Genomic DNA, 18,610 nt, shown 5'->3' on the forward strand with positions numbered 1-18,610 from the left:
TGTATTGCCTCCCGCAGCAAGAACAGCAGCAGCAACACCAGTAGCAGCATCTCGCAAACGCCAACTCGTTCCTATGCAGGTTACGCTTTGTATCACCGCTTTCCATAGGCGGCACACAGCTGACAACCTCTTACGGAAACTGAGGAACATCATCGCAGAATGGCTTACCCCAAATGGACTCTCCTGGGGATTTGTGACATCGGACAACGCCAGCAATATTGTGCGTGCATTACATCTGGGCAAATTCCAGCACGTCCCATGTTTTGCACATACCTTGAATTTGGTGGTGCAGAATTATTTAAAAAACGACAGGGGCGTGCAAGAGATGCTGTCGGTGGCTCGAAGAATTGCAGGCCACTTTCGGCATTCAGCAATCGCGTGCCGAAGACTGAAGCACCAACAAACAGTCCCGAACCTGCCCTGCCATCATCTGAAGCAAGAGGTGGTAACGAGTTGGAATTCAACCCTCTACATGCTTCAGAGGATGGAGGAGCAGCAAAAGGCCATTCAAGCCTATACATCTGCCTACGATATAGGCAAAGGAGGGGGAATGCACCTGACTCAAGCGCAGTGGAGAATGATTTCAACGTTGTGCAAGGTTCTGCAACCCTTTGAGCTTGCCACACGTGAAGTCAGTTCAGACACTGCCAGCCTGAGTCAGGTCATTCCCCTCATCAGGCTTTTGCAGAAGAAGCTGGAGACATTGAAGGAGGAGCTAAAACAGAGCGATTCCGCTAGGCATGTCGGACTTGTGGATGGAGCCCTTAATTCGCTTAACCAGGATTCACGGGTGGTCAATCTGTTGAAATCAGAGCACTACATTTTGGCCACCGTGCTCGATCCTAGATTTAAAACCTACGTTGGATCTCTCTTTCCGGCAGACACAAGTCTGCAGAGGTTCAAAGACCTGCTGGTGAGAAAATTGTCAAGTCAAGCGGAACGTGACCCGTCAACAGCTCCTCCTTCCCATTCTCCCGCAACTGGGGGAGTGAGGAAAAGGCTAAGAATTCCGAGCCCACCAGCTGGCGGTGATGCAGGGCAGTCTGGAGCGAGTGCTGACATCTGATCCGGACTGAAGGACCTGCCAATGATTACTGACATGTCGTCTACTGTCACTGCATATGATTCTCTCACCATTGAAAGAATGGTGGAGGATTATATGAGTGACCGCATCCAAGTAGGCATGTCAGACAGCCCGTACGTATACTGGCAGGAAAAAGAGGCAATTTGGAGGCCCTTGCACAAACTGGCTTTATTTTACCTAAGTTGCCCACCCTCCAGTGTGTACTCCGAAAGAGTGTTTAGTGCAGCCGCTCACCTTGTCAGCAATCGGCGTACGAGGTTACTTCCAGAAAATGTGGAGAAGATGATGTTCATCAAAATGAATTATAATCAAATCCTCCGTGGAGACATTCACCAGCAATTGCCTCCAGAAAGTACACAGGGACCTGAGATGGTGGATTCCAGTGGGGACGAATTAATAATCTGTGAGGAGGGGGATGTACACAGTGAAAGGGGTGAGGAATCGGACGATGAGGAGGAGGTGAACATCTTGCCTCTGTAGAGCCAGTTTGTGCAAGGAGAGATTGATTGCTTCTTTTTTAGTGGGGGCCCAAACCAACCAGTCATTTCAGTCACAGTTGTGTGGCAGACCCTGTCGCTGAAATGATGGGTTTGTTAAAGTGTGCATGTCCTGTTTATACAACATAAGGGTGGGTGGGAGGGCCCAAGGACAATTCCATCTTGCACCTCTTTTTTCTTTCATTTTTCTTTGCATCATGTGCTGTTTGGGGACTATTTTTTTGAAGTGGCATCCTGCCTGACACTGCAGTGCCACTCCTAGATGAGCCAGGTGTTTGTGTCGGCCACTTGTGTCGCTTAGCTTAGCCATCCAGCGACCTTGGTGCACCTCTTTTTTTCTTTGCATCATGTGCTGTTTGGGGACTATTTTTTTTAAGTGCCATCCTGTCTGACACTGCAGTGCCACTCCTAGATGGGCAAGGTGTTTGTGTCGGCCACTTGGGTTGCTTAGCTTAGTCATCCAGCGACCTCGGTGCAAATTTTAGGACTAAAAATAATATTGTAAGGTGTGAGGTGTTCAGAATAGACTGAAAATGAGTGGAAATTATGGTTATTGAGGTTAATAATACTATGGGATCAAAATGACCCCCAAATTCTATGATTTAAGCTGTTTTTGAGGGGTTTTTGTAAAAAACACCCGAATCCAAAACACACCCGAATCCGCCAAAAAAATTTCAGGGAGGTTTTGCCAAAACGCGTCCGAATCCAAAACACGGCCGCGGAACCGAATCCAAAACCAAAACACAAAACCCGAAAAATGTCCGGTGCACATCACTAGTTATGTGTACTTTTATTTTTCAGCTATGGACCCTATTCATGTTGGATCGCAACTCACAATCCAAACACAAAAAATACAATGATGATGTGGGCTCATGCGCAGGGCCCATCCTGCGCATGCGCCTGCAGTAAATGCGAACGCTTCTGCCTGTCAATCAGGCAGAGGCATTCGTGGGGTGGGAGAGGGGCGGCAATGCTCCATTTCATAGGTGAAGATCGAGCGTTGCAGGGGCGGTGTCAGGGAAATGGGGGCATGGTAGTGTAAAAAGGGGGTGTGGTGTGGACGTGATCAGGGCGGCTGCGTGATGTCACATGCAGCTGCTCCAATCACAAAGATGGCGGAGGCCCTCCTGCCATAGCAGCCAGGCTGTGTCGGCAGGAGGCTTCCTAAATTTCTGTGAACACGCTGAAATTTGTGGTGCAACCCTGGTGCAAACCCAGGTTTAAAGTTTCCATTTATTAAGTGATGAATGAGTTGGATGTAACTGTCAACACATTAAAAATAATTTGTAGCTTTAGGTGGCTGCCCAGTGTCATTTTTGTTTTCGGGGTGTCGCCAGTAGATATTATTTCTGTTCAGTTTTTATAATCACTTTCCATTGCAAGATGATATTTAAAGTTTTCCTTCTGTTATCAGTGTTGCTATTCCGGGGCTTTTGGCTACACAACATCTTTTGACTTCCCAACTCCATTTCTGTCAGTTATTTTAGGGCATCTGGGACCCCTACCCACTAGTATGTCTTCTAGGATACAATGTTACCACTTTGTGAAGTTTTCTTCCAAATCCATCCAGTGGAAGGCCCAGAACAGGCTCCCTGGGTCAAAGATCTGCCCGGACATTGAAGCTGTGTGCATACCATATAACCAGTTGAGGGAGATGGCAAAGATATAGGTGGTTAGAATTAAGGGTTATCAGGTACCCTTAGAAAATACAATTAGTATAGTAAGCATATAAAATTAAGGGTGAGATTTATCAAATCAAGGCGAGAGGTAAAGTACCAAACAATCAGCTTCTATCATTTTTCTAGCACAGCCTGTAAAATGACAGTTTTAAGCTGATTGGTTGGTGCTTTAGCTCTCCTCACTTTATCTCTATCCAAGATTTGATAAATCTCCCCCTAAAACTAAAAGCAGATATATCAAACGTTTAGTATGAAATAATTAGTGTCTTTTTCATTATTATTCATTACAGTTATTGATATAGCACACACATATTCCGCAGCACTTTACAGAGAATATTTGGCCATTCATATCAGTCCCTGCCCCAGTGGAGCTTACAATCTACAATCCCTACCACATGTACACGCACACACATACACGCTAGGGTTAATTTTTTTGGGAGCCAATTAACCTACCAGTATATTTTTAGATTGTGGGAGGATACCTACCCATTGGAAACCTATGCAAGCACCAGGAGGCTATACAAAATCAAATCAAACCCATGACCTCAGTGCTGTGAGGCAGAAATGCAAATCATTACACCATCTGTGCTGCTCGAATGTATCCTAATAAATAAATGTTTCTAAAAAGTTCATGCCCCCTGGGTAGTGGTTCTGAACATTGGAAATCAGTCTCAGTCTGGTAAGTACAGGGCTGGTGTTCCTTAGAGAAAGCTTATAAAAAGCAGTAATTGATCTTGCCCTTCTAGAAACAGCAGCCTCAGCCATATACAGTACGCTGGCCTTTTTGGTATAGGGATAATAGTGTTATAAACAAATTTGGACTAATGAAGATTCAAATCATACTTGCCTACCTGACCCTCTCCATGAGGGAGAAAATGCTCTGTTCCTGAACTTTCCTGGTAATTTATGATTGCCACCACCTGTGGTGAAACACCTTTCTTATCAATTAACTAGCTCACCACAGGTGATGGCAATCATACATTACCAGGAAAGTCCAGGAACAGAGCATTTTCTCCCTCATGGAGAGGGTCAGGTAGGCAAGTATGATTCAAATATGACACCCAGCAGCCCCTGCTATTGTGGAACTATATGTCCAAGTACCACTGGATATTGATGAAATGCATGCATGTACAAGGCTTCCAGTTCTTACTGGTTAAATAGAAAATAAAATAAACATGGACACATAGAGGCTGACGCAGAAGTGTTCACCGAATGGACAAAAAATAGCTTTTTTTCACTTATATGTAGATACATATATATCTTGTAATCAGGGCCATAACTAGAGGTTGTGCAAGTGTTACCTCCCCACAGAGCGCAGAATCTGTGGGGAGGTCACTGGTGTACTTATAATCAGTGCCAGATTAAGGTCTACATGGGCCTGGAGCTGAGAGTTAGGAAGGGCCTATGGGGGTCATTCCGAGTTGATCGCACGTAGTAACTTTTTGCTGCTCGTGCGATCAACTTGACGCCGCCTATGGGGCAGTGTATTTTAGCATAGCAGGGCTGCGTTCGCTTGTGCAGTCCTGCTATGCTAAAAAAGTTTCCTGCAAGACAAGACCAGGGTCAGACTTACTTACCCTGTGTGACGGATCCAGCGACGAAGGTCCCGGAATTGACGTCAGACATCCGACCTCCAAACGCCTGGACACGCCGCTGCAATCACTTTTTCCGCTGGCGGCGTCGCTGCCCGGTGTGCAACAAAGCGCGTGCGCATTGCGGGCGCCACGCAGGCGCAGTCCCGACCCCATGATGTACCGCTGCGTGCAAACGGGTCGGAATGGCCCCCAATTACTGTATGTGCGGTCGCAGGTAGTAAGATCAGTGCCGTAGAGAAGTTCTCCCGAGTGGATAGGGGAGTGTGGATACTATATCACTGCACTATCTCCCCACATTACATTACTGTGCTACTTCCCCACACTACATCCCCGCACTGCATTACATCCCCACACTATATCACTATGATGGGTTGATATTGGGAGACCGGCATTTGGGATTCTGGAGGTCACCATAACGACCCCTTCTCCAGAATGCTGGCAGCGGGGGTAAATGCAACAAAGACCCTTGTGGGCTTGCTGCGCTCGCCACGCAGTGGGCTGGGTGGCTCACTGCGCACGCCCCAGGTTCTTTTCACACTCTATGGGTGACGTGGACACCCGTGAGTGGGAATAGTCCCTGTTAGTCGGCATGCCAACTGTTGGTGCTGTCCAGCACTCAGGATTCCGGCGTCAGTATAGTGACCGGCGGTCTCCTGACCGCCAGTCACATAACTATATCCCCACTATGATACTTATTCACACTACATCACTGCACTACATCCCTACAGTTTATCACTACGCTACCTCCCCACACTACAACTCCACACTATTTCACTGGGGTGGTCTTCTGTATGCCGGCGGCCGGGCTTCCGACGTCCAGCATCCCGGCGCCGGAATCCCGACCGCCGGCATACCGACATTTATTCTCCCTCTTGGGGGTCCACGACCCCCCTGGAGGGAGAATAAATAGAGTGGCGCACGTGGCGTAGCACGCCACCGTGCTCGCAAGGGGCTCATTTGCGCTCGCCCAGCTGTCGGTATGCCGGCGGCCGGGATTCCGGCGCCGGTATGCTGGTCGCCGGGAGCCCGGCTGCCGATATACACTATTACACCCATTTCACTGCACTACCTCTCAGACCTTCATTCCCGTACTATACCTGCCTCCCCACATTACTGCTTTACCTTCCCACACCACCGTACTTTACTACTTTCCCAAACCACCATACTGCGCTATCTTCCTACACCACCGTATTGCGCTACCTCCCCACACCACATTACTGCGCTACCTTCCCGCACCACATTACTGCGCTACTTTCCTGCACCACATTACTGCGCCACCTTCCCACACCACCATACTGCGCTACCTTCCCACACCACACTACTGCGCTACCTTCCCACACATTACTGTGCTACCTTCCCACACAACCATACTGCGCTACCTTCCCACACCACATTACTGCGCTACCTTCCCACACATTACTGTGCTACCTTCCCACACCACCATACTGCGCTACCTTCCCACACCACATTACTGCGCTACCTTCCCACACCACCATACTGCGCTACCTTCCCACACCACATTACTGCGCTACCTTCCCACACATTACTGTGCTACCTTCCCAAACCACCATACTGCGCTACCTTCCCACACCACATTACTGCGCTACCTTCCCGCACCACCATACTGCGTTACCTCCCCGCACTCCATTAGTGCGCTACCTTCCCACACTCCATTACTGCGTTACCTTCCCACACATTACTGTGCTACCTTCCCACACCACCATAGTGCGCTACATTCCCACACCACATTACTGCGCTACCTTCCCACACTCCATTAGTGCGCTACTTTCCCGCACTCCATTACTGCGTTACCTTCCCACACATTACTGTGCTACCTTCACACACCACCATACTGCGCTACATTCCCACACCACATTACTGTGCTACCTTCCCACACCACATTACTGCGCTACCTTCCCACACCACATTACTGCGCTACCTTCCCACACCACCATACTGTGCTACCTTCCCGCACCACATTACTGCACTACCTTTCCGCACCACATTACTGCACTACCTTCCCACACTCCATTACTGCGCTACCTTCCCAGACATTACTTTGCTACCTTCCCACACCACCATACTGAGCTACATTCCCACACCACATTACTTTGCTACCTTCCCACACCACATTACTGCGCTACCTTCCCACACCACCATACTGCGCTACCGCCCCACACCACATTACTGCGCTACTTTCCTGCACCACATTACTGCGCCACCTTCCCACACCACCATACTGCGCTACCTTCCCACACCACATTACTGTGCTACCTTCCCACACTTTATTACTGCGCTACCTTCCCACACCACCATACTGCGCTACCTTCCCGCACCACATTGCTGCGCTACCTTCCAGCACCACATTACTGCGCTACCTCCCCGCAACACATTACTGCGCTACCTTCCTGCACACATTACTGTGATCCCTTCAAGCACCACTATACTGCGCAAGTTTGGCGCGCATGTCACGCCACTATCCATTAAGCCCTGCTCTGGCACCAGCCCATGCCCACTATGCAGACACTAGTATGCAGCTTCCCTGGTGTCTGTCCAGTGTCCACCCACCTAATATACTGCCTCCGAAGTTCACCTACTTGAATTCCCTCCTACCTGGCTTCTATTGGCCGGGAGGGGCTACATCCTGCCTCCTTATGAAAGTTCCTACTCCTATTGGTCCAGTGGCGTCTACCCATACCCCGCAGTCAACCCCCGGATGGTTGTGAGCACTGGGAGGTGGAGTACATAGGGGGTCATTCTGACCCGATCGCACACTGCAGTTTATCGCAGCGGTGCGATCGGGTCAGAACTGCGCATGTGCCGGTGCCGCAGTGCCTCGGACAATGCCAGACGGCTGAAGGCCATCGGGCCACTACGATCGCCTCTGTCTGATTTACAGGCAGAGGTGGTCGCTGGGCGGGGGTGGAACGGCGGCGCTTGGCCTCCGTTTCGTGGGCGCGGTCCGGCCAATGCAGGCGTGGCCAGACCGAACGGGGGGCGGGCTGCAGCGGCTGCATGATGTCACACGCAGCAGCTGCGGGACGGGGAGCGATGAGTAGCTCCCGGCCAGCACGCTAAAGCTGCGCTGGTTGGGAGCTACTCGTGAAGTGCAAAGGCATCGCCACTGTGCGATGCCTTTGCACTTCTGCGGGGTGGGCTGCACTGACATGCGGGGCGGGATAGCCCTGTGCTGGGCGTCCTCCCGCATGTCAGTGCGAATGATCGCTAAATTTAGCACAGCTACGATCATCTCGTAATGACCCCCATAGTACATTATGTAAACAAACACCCTGCAGAATCCTACTCCGCCATATATACACTGCTCTGGCCGGTGGTGCCGCCCTCCCTCTGCCGAGGCTGACACTGGCCCAGGACATGAGCCCTGCTCGCCTTGCCCTTGTTATGCCTCTGCCAGTGCCACTACTAGATATTGCCACTACGTACCTCTCTCTGTAGAGCCACAGCAGCCAAACTTCACACCACTGTTTTGTAGCAATGGAGAAGGAGAGGACCAGGACTGACAGCAGCTGAGTGAGCAGGACTTCTGATGAGCGGAGGGGACACGCTGCTATCTTCCAGGGGGCGGAGCTATTCAGGCCTATAGCCGGAGCTTCTGGCTTCCCAGGGGAAGGGAGGGGTGGCTCCAGCCTCAGTGTGGAAGGAGTGGAGCAGCTGGGGGCAGAGCTTTAGATAGGATGGGGGCGGGGCTTCAGGCAGTGTGAGAAAGCACAGCTGCAGACTGTCCAGGGGGCGGGGCTTATCGCCATTTTGAGCGGAGCTTATGACATCCCGGCGTCTGACTCTGAGCTGCCATGTTCACTCACCATCACTCAGGCAAGTTAAGCAACCCAGATGAGGGGACCGGCTGTGCACGGCTGCGGGGCGCGGGCGGTTCGTAGGTAATTGGGGGAGCTTTGGCCGGGAGGGAGGCATTTCCTGTTGCTAAGTAATGAGTGATGACAGGAGAAAAGTATTTTCTCCTGTCAACACTGGCTAGCTGCACGGAAGAGATCATGTGGGCCTATTTTCAATGGGGGGCCTGGAGCTGCAGCTCCATCTGCCCCATTGTTAATCCGGCCCTGCTTATAATGGGTGCAGTGTGTGTGGTCCACACTTCCTTTGGGTTCCAGAGGGGCCCACACCGCACACCCTACACCCATTTTTTTCAGTACTTACCCTTCAGTACTCCGCAGCAGCAGCACTGCAGAAATCACCAGGAAAATGGCGCGGTGTCCCTTTTCCCAACATTTTGCACATGCACAGTAAGGAAAGTGCTAGGAAAATGGCTGCTGCACCATTTTCCCAGAGATCTGCGCATGCACACTAGACTCTGGGACAGCACTTGGGTCCTCTAGTGACACTAGTGCCCATAGCTACAGCGCTGCTGGCTAGAGAGAAGGGGGCCTAGACGGAGCCTGCACATGAGCATCCTCTCTGTAGATGTGGCCTGCTTACGGTCTTTGCATCTGGCTATTATGGTGACTGTGTGGCACTCTGACATGGATATCCTATTAACTTGGATTTATGGGCATATATGTGACTATATAGGTACCATCATCCATATACTGGAGACAACCTGGGTAAGACACCTAAATTTTCCCTAAAAGGAACCCTCACTTCTCACTAGCCGCCACAGTGCATCTGAAAGGGTTAACAGCTTCCCCTTGCTTAGGTTGCTTTTGGAGTGATAGGACCCAGGTGCAGACCTGCAGAGCAGGGGGAATCGAAGCTGCTGATTGAGTGGTGCAGAGCGGGAAGAGTAGGAGGCGGAGTCTCCACTGAGAGTTCCCTGAGGTGATCTGAGGAGACAGCAGGGAGGAACGCTGCTGGTCTGCCCCGCTGTGAGGAGGACTGTGCGCTGAGGAGAGGGCGGTCGGTCCATCATGCTCAGCGGTGTTAGAGTGCCTGGTTGTGAAAGAGAGCACCGTGGAGAGGAATCATTGTGCCCACTTGACAGAGCATCCCCGCAGACACCGGAGGATGGTGAGGAGTGAGAGCTGCGGAAAACAAGACAGGGCGCTAGATGCATCATCGCTTTGAAAGTGATAAAATAGAGAGTGAAAAAGTACCAGCCAATCTGGTCCTACCTGCCATGTCACAGGCTGTGTTTGAAAAATGGCAGTTAGGAGCTGATTGGCTGGCACGTTTTCACTCTCCATTTTATCACTTTCCAAGCGATGATGCATCTAGCCCAGGGAATTGGAACGAAGGGGCAACGTGTAACCTGTGTCCACCTGTCAGCGTGAGTAGTAAAACAACTGACTTGGGGAATTGCAGACTGTCAGTCACTGTTAGAGTTTGTGAGAGAGCTAAGTACCAGAGAACAGAGAGGGGAAAGAGAGAGAGATACTTATACAGTCAGTAACTACCAGGTCATGTAGTATGCCAGCTTCAGTTACCATTATCAGTCAGCTAAACACAGGTTTCCAGTCAGAGAGAGATTTTATGTAGCCACCCAGCTAACGCTTCTAAGTTTCCCAGTCAGTCAGAGAACATTTCCTGTCAGTATATGGGCCCTCATTCCGAGTTGATCGGTCGCAAGGCGAATTTAGCAGAGTTACACACGCTAAGCCGCCGCCTACTGGGAGTGAATCTTAGCTTCTTAAAATTGCGACCGATGTATTCGCAATATTGCGATCACTAACTACTTAGCAGTTTCAGAGTAGCTTCAGACTTACTCTGCCTGTGCGATCATTTCAGTGCTTGTCGTTCCTGGTTGACGTCACAAACACACCCAGCGTTCGCCCAGGCACTCCCACCGTTTCCCCGGCCACTCCTGCGTTTTTTCCGGAAACGGTAGCGTTTTCAGCCACACGCCCCTGAAACGCCGTGTTTCCGCCCAGTAACACCCATTTCCTGTCAATCACATTACGATCGCCGGAGCGATGAAAAAGCCGTGAGTAAAATTACTTTCTTCATAGTAAAGTTACTTGGCGCAGTCGCAGTGCGAACATTGCGCATGCGTACTAAGCGGATTTTCACTGCGATGCGATGAAAAATAACGAGCGAACAACTCGGAATGAGGGCCATGGCTTTTACCCACACAGGACTGTATTAAACTCCCACTATCCTTTCATCCACACAGCCAGTTAGTGTGAGCCCATGACCAGAGATATCTCAGCTGTATTGTGACAAGGTGCTATAGCCTTATCAGTCACATTTAGGGACCCAGGCACAGCTACAGTGGTGGGCATAATAGCTCCAAGGCAACAAGCCTGTGTTCTTTACCTCGCAGCCCCAGCCTTAGGAAGAGAGTCATACATAACAGGAGCTACTTTCACTTATACAGTTGGAGTCTGATAAAAGCCTCTGTTGAGGAAATCCTTCCTGCTGTTATTTCTGCAACAGTTTGTGCTTCTCCCCCTTTACTGCTTAACCACACAGCTTCAGGAATTGCAGCCTCTCCTACACTTAATGTTAAAGTATTACTCTACTACAACAAATCTGAATTGTCACCTGCATGCTTTTCTCTGCTATAGAATTTACACTGCTTATCCCTGCATGCTGCTTTCCACTGCAATAGAACTGAACTGTACTGTATACCTGTCACACTTGTAAAGAGCTGCACTGCATTGTTCTGCATCTTAATCCGCTTTGCCTTCGATACGGACATGCTGAAAGAGCAGTTATCCCCTTATGTCACAGACTACAGCCAATTGGAACATTTAAATATTTAAGAGTTTTATTCTTACTTGCTAGAGGGCCTATAGTGGACAGAGCAGACATTTATCTGGAAGGACCCCAGATATAGGGACGGAGCTATAGAGAGCTCTAGACCCCATCCAGTGGGCATTTAGGACATTGCAAAGAACTGTCCATTAACCGTGCTTAATGTGCCACCATGTGGACAGTTTAGGGTACTACAGCATCATTCTTCTTTAAAGTATATCTCGCCTGAATTGTTGTGATTATTGTTATGTAATGTGATATCACCAATTCTTGCAAAGCTTAACGAAGTTAAACTCACAGTGGTGACTAGTTATTCTGCCTAACAAATAAATCTTTCTGTCACCGTCCTTATGCGTGGTGACTATTGTGTTGGGTTCTCTGGGGTTGGGGTTTCCCTCTGCCTAGGGTTCCAGCAGTGAGATCCGGTCCAGTAAGTGATCCCGGGTATAGGATCCAGGTACGTCCATCTGCACCTGCACAACACTTCCACAGTACTTACCTGTTACAACTTGGCATCCACGAACAGGACACAGGATGTCGGAACCGGAGGAACCTCAGATGCTCGCATCAACTACAGTCCGAAGGAGGTTACCAGCTTCACCAGGCCAGTCACCACCAGCTGCATTATCACAGGCTCCACCGATCACGATGCCTTATTAGTTTGGGGCCCCATGGCTTCCCATATACAAGGGAGATACTAAGACAGCTGGTACAAGTCCTTTTAAAGAATTTAAAGCAAAATTAAGATCTATGTTCAGGCTGTACCCCCTCAATGAGGAACAAAAAGCAGAGGTCATCATTGGACAGCTAAAAGGTGCAGCATTAAGGGAAGTAATATCTTGGTCAGACGAGGAGCAAATGACAGCTGACGACATCCTGAATAAGTTGGCCGGTATCTTCAACTTACAGACAACTGAGAGTTAAAGGGTTATCTGTATGCCCGGAAGCAACAACCACATGAGTATCTACGAGAGTTCACACTGGGGCTACAAGAAGCCATGCGGGCGATACAGGCCAGAGATCTAAGAGAGGCCGAGGAAGCGGATGAGACCATGATAAACTTACTCATAGAAGGAGCTAGAGGGGAAACAAGAGCCCAGTTACGAATGTGGAGGTGTAAAAACATGGTTTGTACATTTTCAGAGTTTAAGGAGGCTATGATGGACATTTTAGGTCTTAACAAAAAAACTGATGTCGAGTATGGAACTATAAGCAGACAAACAATGGCAGTTGCTCGGTCATTACAGGAGATAATTATATATCAGGTGCTATAAAGGGGGAGGGGTCACAGACAAACAGCAGACAGAGAGGGGGGGGTGCTTTTCCCCCCCTTGGGTAACCCCCAGCACACTAAAAATTACCTGTAACCATACCTGAACCTATCTATTAATAGAAATTCAGAGAATTGGTCACAAATGTTTGCAAATGCATGTTTAGCTGCTGAACCACTTCACGGCTTCTCTGATATCAGCAGTCCTAACACTACATAATAGCAGTGCCCACATGAAGCCATGTAATTTGTCTACAGTAAGGCCTCATAATAAAGGCTATTACTAAAACACATCCAGACAGATAGCTAACTTACTAGGAGCCACCCCCAGGATCTCCCATTAGCACTACAAGGAACAGCATGCCTTCCAAATACTGCTCCCATTCAATGCCTTTCTCACACAAGCAGACAAACAATGGCAGAGTAGTTGGAAAGGCGAGAATCACCGATCACCAACACGTCATCCTGCAACCAAATTCGAAGCATGTAGTGTGGTGCAAAACCCGGATCGGCCCTGGGGGGCGAGATTATGAGGCAATTCTGGAACCCTGTGACTTCAATGGACAGCAATCGTTCGAGGTGGCATGAATGCTGGCTAAAGTGACATGTGGGTACCTGTCCGGATATTAAACCCACATAGCTATCCAGTCCGATTGTTTCGACACTGTCTGGTGGCTTGAGTAATTCTGATAGACTTTCAAGATGTCCTTTGTGAGACTCTACCCAAGATTCCTGAGGGAGCGGTGGCTGGACAGACCACTGGTGAGGCTCTATGGTGAAGTGAAGTACAAATCGGTGGCCCAGATACTTTGGAGAGTCAGCGTGAGGGTGTACTTCAGGTTGTGCGCAGGAATGCTGAAGCCTTTTGTCAGCACCCATCAGACTTCGGGAAGGCTGAGGGAGACCAACACCACATCCCTACTGGAACTAATCCACCAGTTAAAGAGAGACACAGGCCTCTACCACCGGCCATGTACCAACTGGTGAGAAATATGATACATGAGATGAAGGAAGCTGGTGTGATACGTTAGAGCCATAGTCCATGGGCAGCACCATTAGTGATTGTGCGGAAAAAAGATGGTAGCCTCAGATTCTGCATCAACTACCGAAAACTGAATGTGGTGACGCACAAAGATGCTTATCCACTGCCCTGGATAGAGGAATCATTGACAGCAATTAAGTCAGCTCAGTACTTCTCAACACTTGACCTGACGAGCGGATACTGGCAGATCCCAATGGCCCTAGAAGACAGGGAAAAGACTGCGTTCATGACTTCTATGGGTCTATTTGAGTTTGATCGCATGCCATTCGGGCTTTGTAATGCTCATGCCACCTTCCAACGAGTTATGGAGCACTGTTTGGGGCACAGGAATTTCAAGATGGTCCTGTTGTATTTGGACGATGTCATCATATTCTCAAAATCCTATGACGAGCACTTGAAACATCTAGAGGAAGTCTTCGTCCAATTGACCAAATGTGGTCTAAAGTTAAAGCCATCCAAGTGCCATCTTCTCAACCAAGTGTGCAATATCTGGGCCACATTGTTAGCTCCGGAGGGGTGAAGCCTGACCCCGAGAAGATACGGATGGTGCGGAACTGGCCTGTTCCCCATACAGTGAAAGACGTCCGCAGCTTTCTCTGCTTCGTGGGATATTATTGACCATTTATCCAACATTTCGCCAATGTGGCCACCCCGCTTCATGAGTTACTACGAGGCAAGACATGACAAGAGGGGCGGAGTACTACCCTGGTCACAAGGGCAGAGGAGCAACAGAATGCTTTTGAAAGGTTGAAGTTGGCACTAATGGAGGCCCCACTTCTTGCATATCCGGACTATGAGAAACCTTTCCAGGTCTATACGGACGCCAGCCACCAGGGATTGGGAGCTGTCTTCTACCAAATACAAGACGGACGTGAGAGAGCCGTAGCGTATGCCAGCCAAGGTCTAAGGAAGACCGAAAAAAACAGCGAAAACTACAGTACCTTTAAACTGGAGCTCCTTGCCCTCATCTGGGCCATCACCGAAAAGTTCAAGAATTATCTAACAGCCACACCCTTCGTTATTGTCACGGACAACAATCCACTGACACACTTGTCCTCCGCCCGTCTTGGAGTGCTGGAGCAGCGATAGATGGCACATCTTGCCAACTTCAGATATACAGTTTTGTACCAGAGTGGCAAGTCCAATGGAAATGCCGATGCCTTGTCTCACCTCCCAACCACCGATATCGCAGAAGAGGAAAGGGATTGGTTTGAAGATATTGAGACCCCTGTGTTCAAATCTCCCAGGAAAAACAGGATTTTAATACCTACCGGTAAATCCTTTTCTCCTAGTCCGGAGAGGATGCTGGAGTCCATTTCATGACCATGGGGTATAGACGGTTCCGCAGGAACCATGGGCACTTTAAGACTTTTGAAGGGTGTGAACTGGCTCCTCCTTCTATGCCCCATCCTCCAGACCTCAGTTAGAGGAACTGTTCCCAGGGAGATGGACATTTCGAGGAAAGGATTTACTTTTATACTAATGGTGAGATTCATACCAGCTCACACCTCAACCCTGCTGCACAACATGGCATTCAACATAACACAAGCCGTCAGGCATGAACCATTTTCAGCAATATGCTGAAAACAAATGTAACACACTTGTGTAACTAACTGAACAAAACTGCAGGTAAAGTATGCACTGGGTCGGGCGCCCAGCATCCTCTACGGACTAGGAGAAAAGGATTTACCGGTAGGTATTAAAATCCTGTTTTCTCACACGTCCTAGAGGATGCTGGGGTCCATTTCATGACCATGGGGTTTATACCAAAGCTCCAGTACGGGCGGGAGAGTGCGATGACCCTGCAGCACCGATTGATCAAACTTGAGGTCCTCATCGGCCAAAATGTCAAACTTATAAAATTTAGCAAAAGTGTTTGACCCTGACCAAGCAGCTGCTCTGCAAAGTTGCAATGCCGAGACCCCCCGGGCAGCCGCCCAGGATGAGCCCACCTTCCTAGTAGAATGGGCCTTCACAGACGTAGGTAATGGCAATCCAGCCGTAGAATGAGCATGCTGAATCATACATCTGATCCAGCGCGCAATAGTCTGCTTAGAAGCAGGACACCCAATCTTGCTTGGAGCATACAGGACGCCTCTGTTTTCCATAACCAAGCTGTTCTTGTGACAAAACTCTTCAAAGCTCTAACCACATCTAGAGACTGTGACTCAGTAAAAGTGTCAATAGCTACTGGCACCACCACAGGTTGCTTTATGTGGAAGGACGAAACCACCTTTGAAAGAAATTGCTGACGAGTTCTTAACTCTGCCCTATCTTCATGGAAGATCAGGTAAGGGCTCTTGTGAGACAAGGCCCCCAACTCAGACACCCGCCTTGCAGATGCCAAGGCCAAAAGCATCACCACCAAGTGACAAAACTTAAATTCTATCTCCTGCAGAGGTTCAAACCAATCTGATTGAAGGATCTGCAACACCACATTAAGGTCCCATGGTGCCACTGGAGGCACAAATGGAGGCTGAATGTGCAGAACCCCTTTCATGAACGTCTGAACTTCTGGAAAGGAGGCCAATTGTTTTTGAAAGAAAACTGATAAGGCCGAAATCTGGACCTTGATTGACCCCAATCTAAGGCCCGCATCCACACCAGCCTGCAGAAAATGGAGAAAACTTCCCAACTCAAACTCTTCCGTAGGACCCTTTTTGGATTCACACCAAGACACATATTTTCTCCAAATACGGTGGTAATGTTTAGACGTTACTCCTTTCCTGACCTGAATAAGAGTGGGGTGACTTCCTTGGGAATACCCTTTCGGGCTAGGATCCGGCGCTCAACAGCCATGCCGTCAAATGTAGCCGCGGCAAGTCTTGATACACACATGGCCCCTGCTGTAGTAGGTTCTCTCGAGGAGGAAGAGACCGAGGATCTTCTATGAGCAACTCCTGAAGATCTGGATACCAAGCCCTCCTTGGCCAGTCTGGGGCAATGAAGATTGCTGAAACTCTTGTTCTTCTTATTATTTTGGGAACTTTTGGAATCAGTGGAAGTGGCGGGAAAACATATACCGACCGAAACACCCACTGGGTCACCAGTGCATCCACTGCTATTGCTTGAGGGTCTCTCGACCTGGAACAATATCTCTGAAGCTTCTTGTTTAATCGAGATGCCATCATGTCTACTTGTAGGCCGCTACCATTTTCCCCAACAACCAAATGCATTGATGGATCAACACGCTTGTTGGTTTCAATATTTGTTTGACCATTTTCTGTATTTCCAGAGCCTTTTCCACTGGAAGAAATACTCTCCATACTTCTGTGTCCAGAATCATCCCTAAAAAGGACAATCTTGTCATTGGTTCCAACTGCGACTTTGGAAAATTCATGATCCAACTGTGTTGCTGGAGTATTGACAAGGAGAGTGTGATGTTCTGCACCAACTGTTCCCTGGATCTTGCTTTTATCAGATCGTCCAGATAAGGAATATATTGAATCCTTTTTGACAGAGGACCATCATCTCCTCCATCACCTTGGTGAATACCCTCGGTGCCGTGGAGAGTCCGAACGGCAACGTCTGGAACTGGTAATGGCAATCCTTTACTGTGAATCTCAGATAAGCTTGGTGAGGAGGATAAATGGGAACATGCAAGTAAGCATCCTTTATGTCTACTGACACCATGAAGTCCCCCTCCTCCAGAATGGAAATCACTACCCTCAGGGATTCCATCTTTAACTTGAACCTTTTCAGGTAGAGATTCAGATTTTTCAGGTTTAAAATCGGTCTGACCGAGCCGCCTGGCTTCGGAACTACGAAGAGGCTTGAATAAAAACCTTCTCCTTGCTGTGACAAGGGTACCAGGACAATGACCTGATCCTGACATAATTTTTGAATTGCCGTTGTTACTGCCTCTCTTTCTGGAAGAGAAGCTGGCAAGGTCGATTTGAAAAATCGGCATGGGGGGACGTCTTTAAACTCTAGTTTGCATCCATGGGACCCTATTTGTAAGACCCATGGGTCCAGGCCAGATTTAATCCAGATTTGACTGAAAAGTTTCAGACGTGCTCCCACCCGAGCGGACTCCCGCAAGGGAGCCCCAGCGTCATGCTGCAGATTTGGAAGAAGCAGGGGTGGACTTCTGCTCCTAAGATCTGGGAGAAACGCTGCGGATTTCTTTCCTTTCCCCATTCCCCTACCTGCAAAAAAGGGGGAACCTTTGGCCTTTTTGTATTTGTTGGCCGAAAGGACTGCATGTGAGAGTGATGTGTCTTTTTCGCCGGTGTAGGAGCATAAGGCAAGAATGTAAACTTACCTGCGGTAGCCGCCATTACTAGCGCATCCAGCCCATCACCAAACAAGGCCTCACCTTTATACGGGAGAGCCTCCATTTTTATTTTGGAATCTGCATCAGCATTCCACTGGCGAATCCACAACGCCCTCCGAGCCGATACTGCCATGGTAGCGGTTCTTGATCCCAAGAGACCAATATATTTCATGGTTTCTAGTATGTATGCAGCAGCGTATTTGATATGACCTAACGTTAGGAGTATCTCGTCTCCATCTATTGTGTCAATGTCTAATGACAAGTTTTCTGACCACTTCTCAATAGCACTACTCACCCATGCACAGACAATGGTAGGCCTGAGTAGTGTCCCATTGGCCACATCAATAGATCACCTCACTCACTTGCACCTGTCGGCTCCTTAAGTGAAGCCATTCCAGACGCAGGGAGAAACACCTTTTCTCTTTTATGACAGGGCCCTGTCTAAAATGCGGGGTGACTCCCACCTTTTGGAAAAAGGTAAGCCACCTGAATTCCTTT

The sequence above is a fragment of the Pseudophryne corroboree genome, chromosome 5 (assembly GCF_028390025.1).
Source record: "Pseudophryne corroboree isolate aPseCor3 chromosome 5, aPseCor3.hap2, whole genome shotgun sequence".
Lineage (NCBI taxonomy): Eukaryota > Metazoa > Chordata > Amphibia > Anura > Myobatrachidae > Pseudophryne > Pseudophryne corroboree.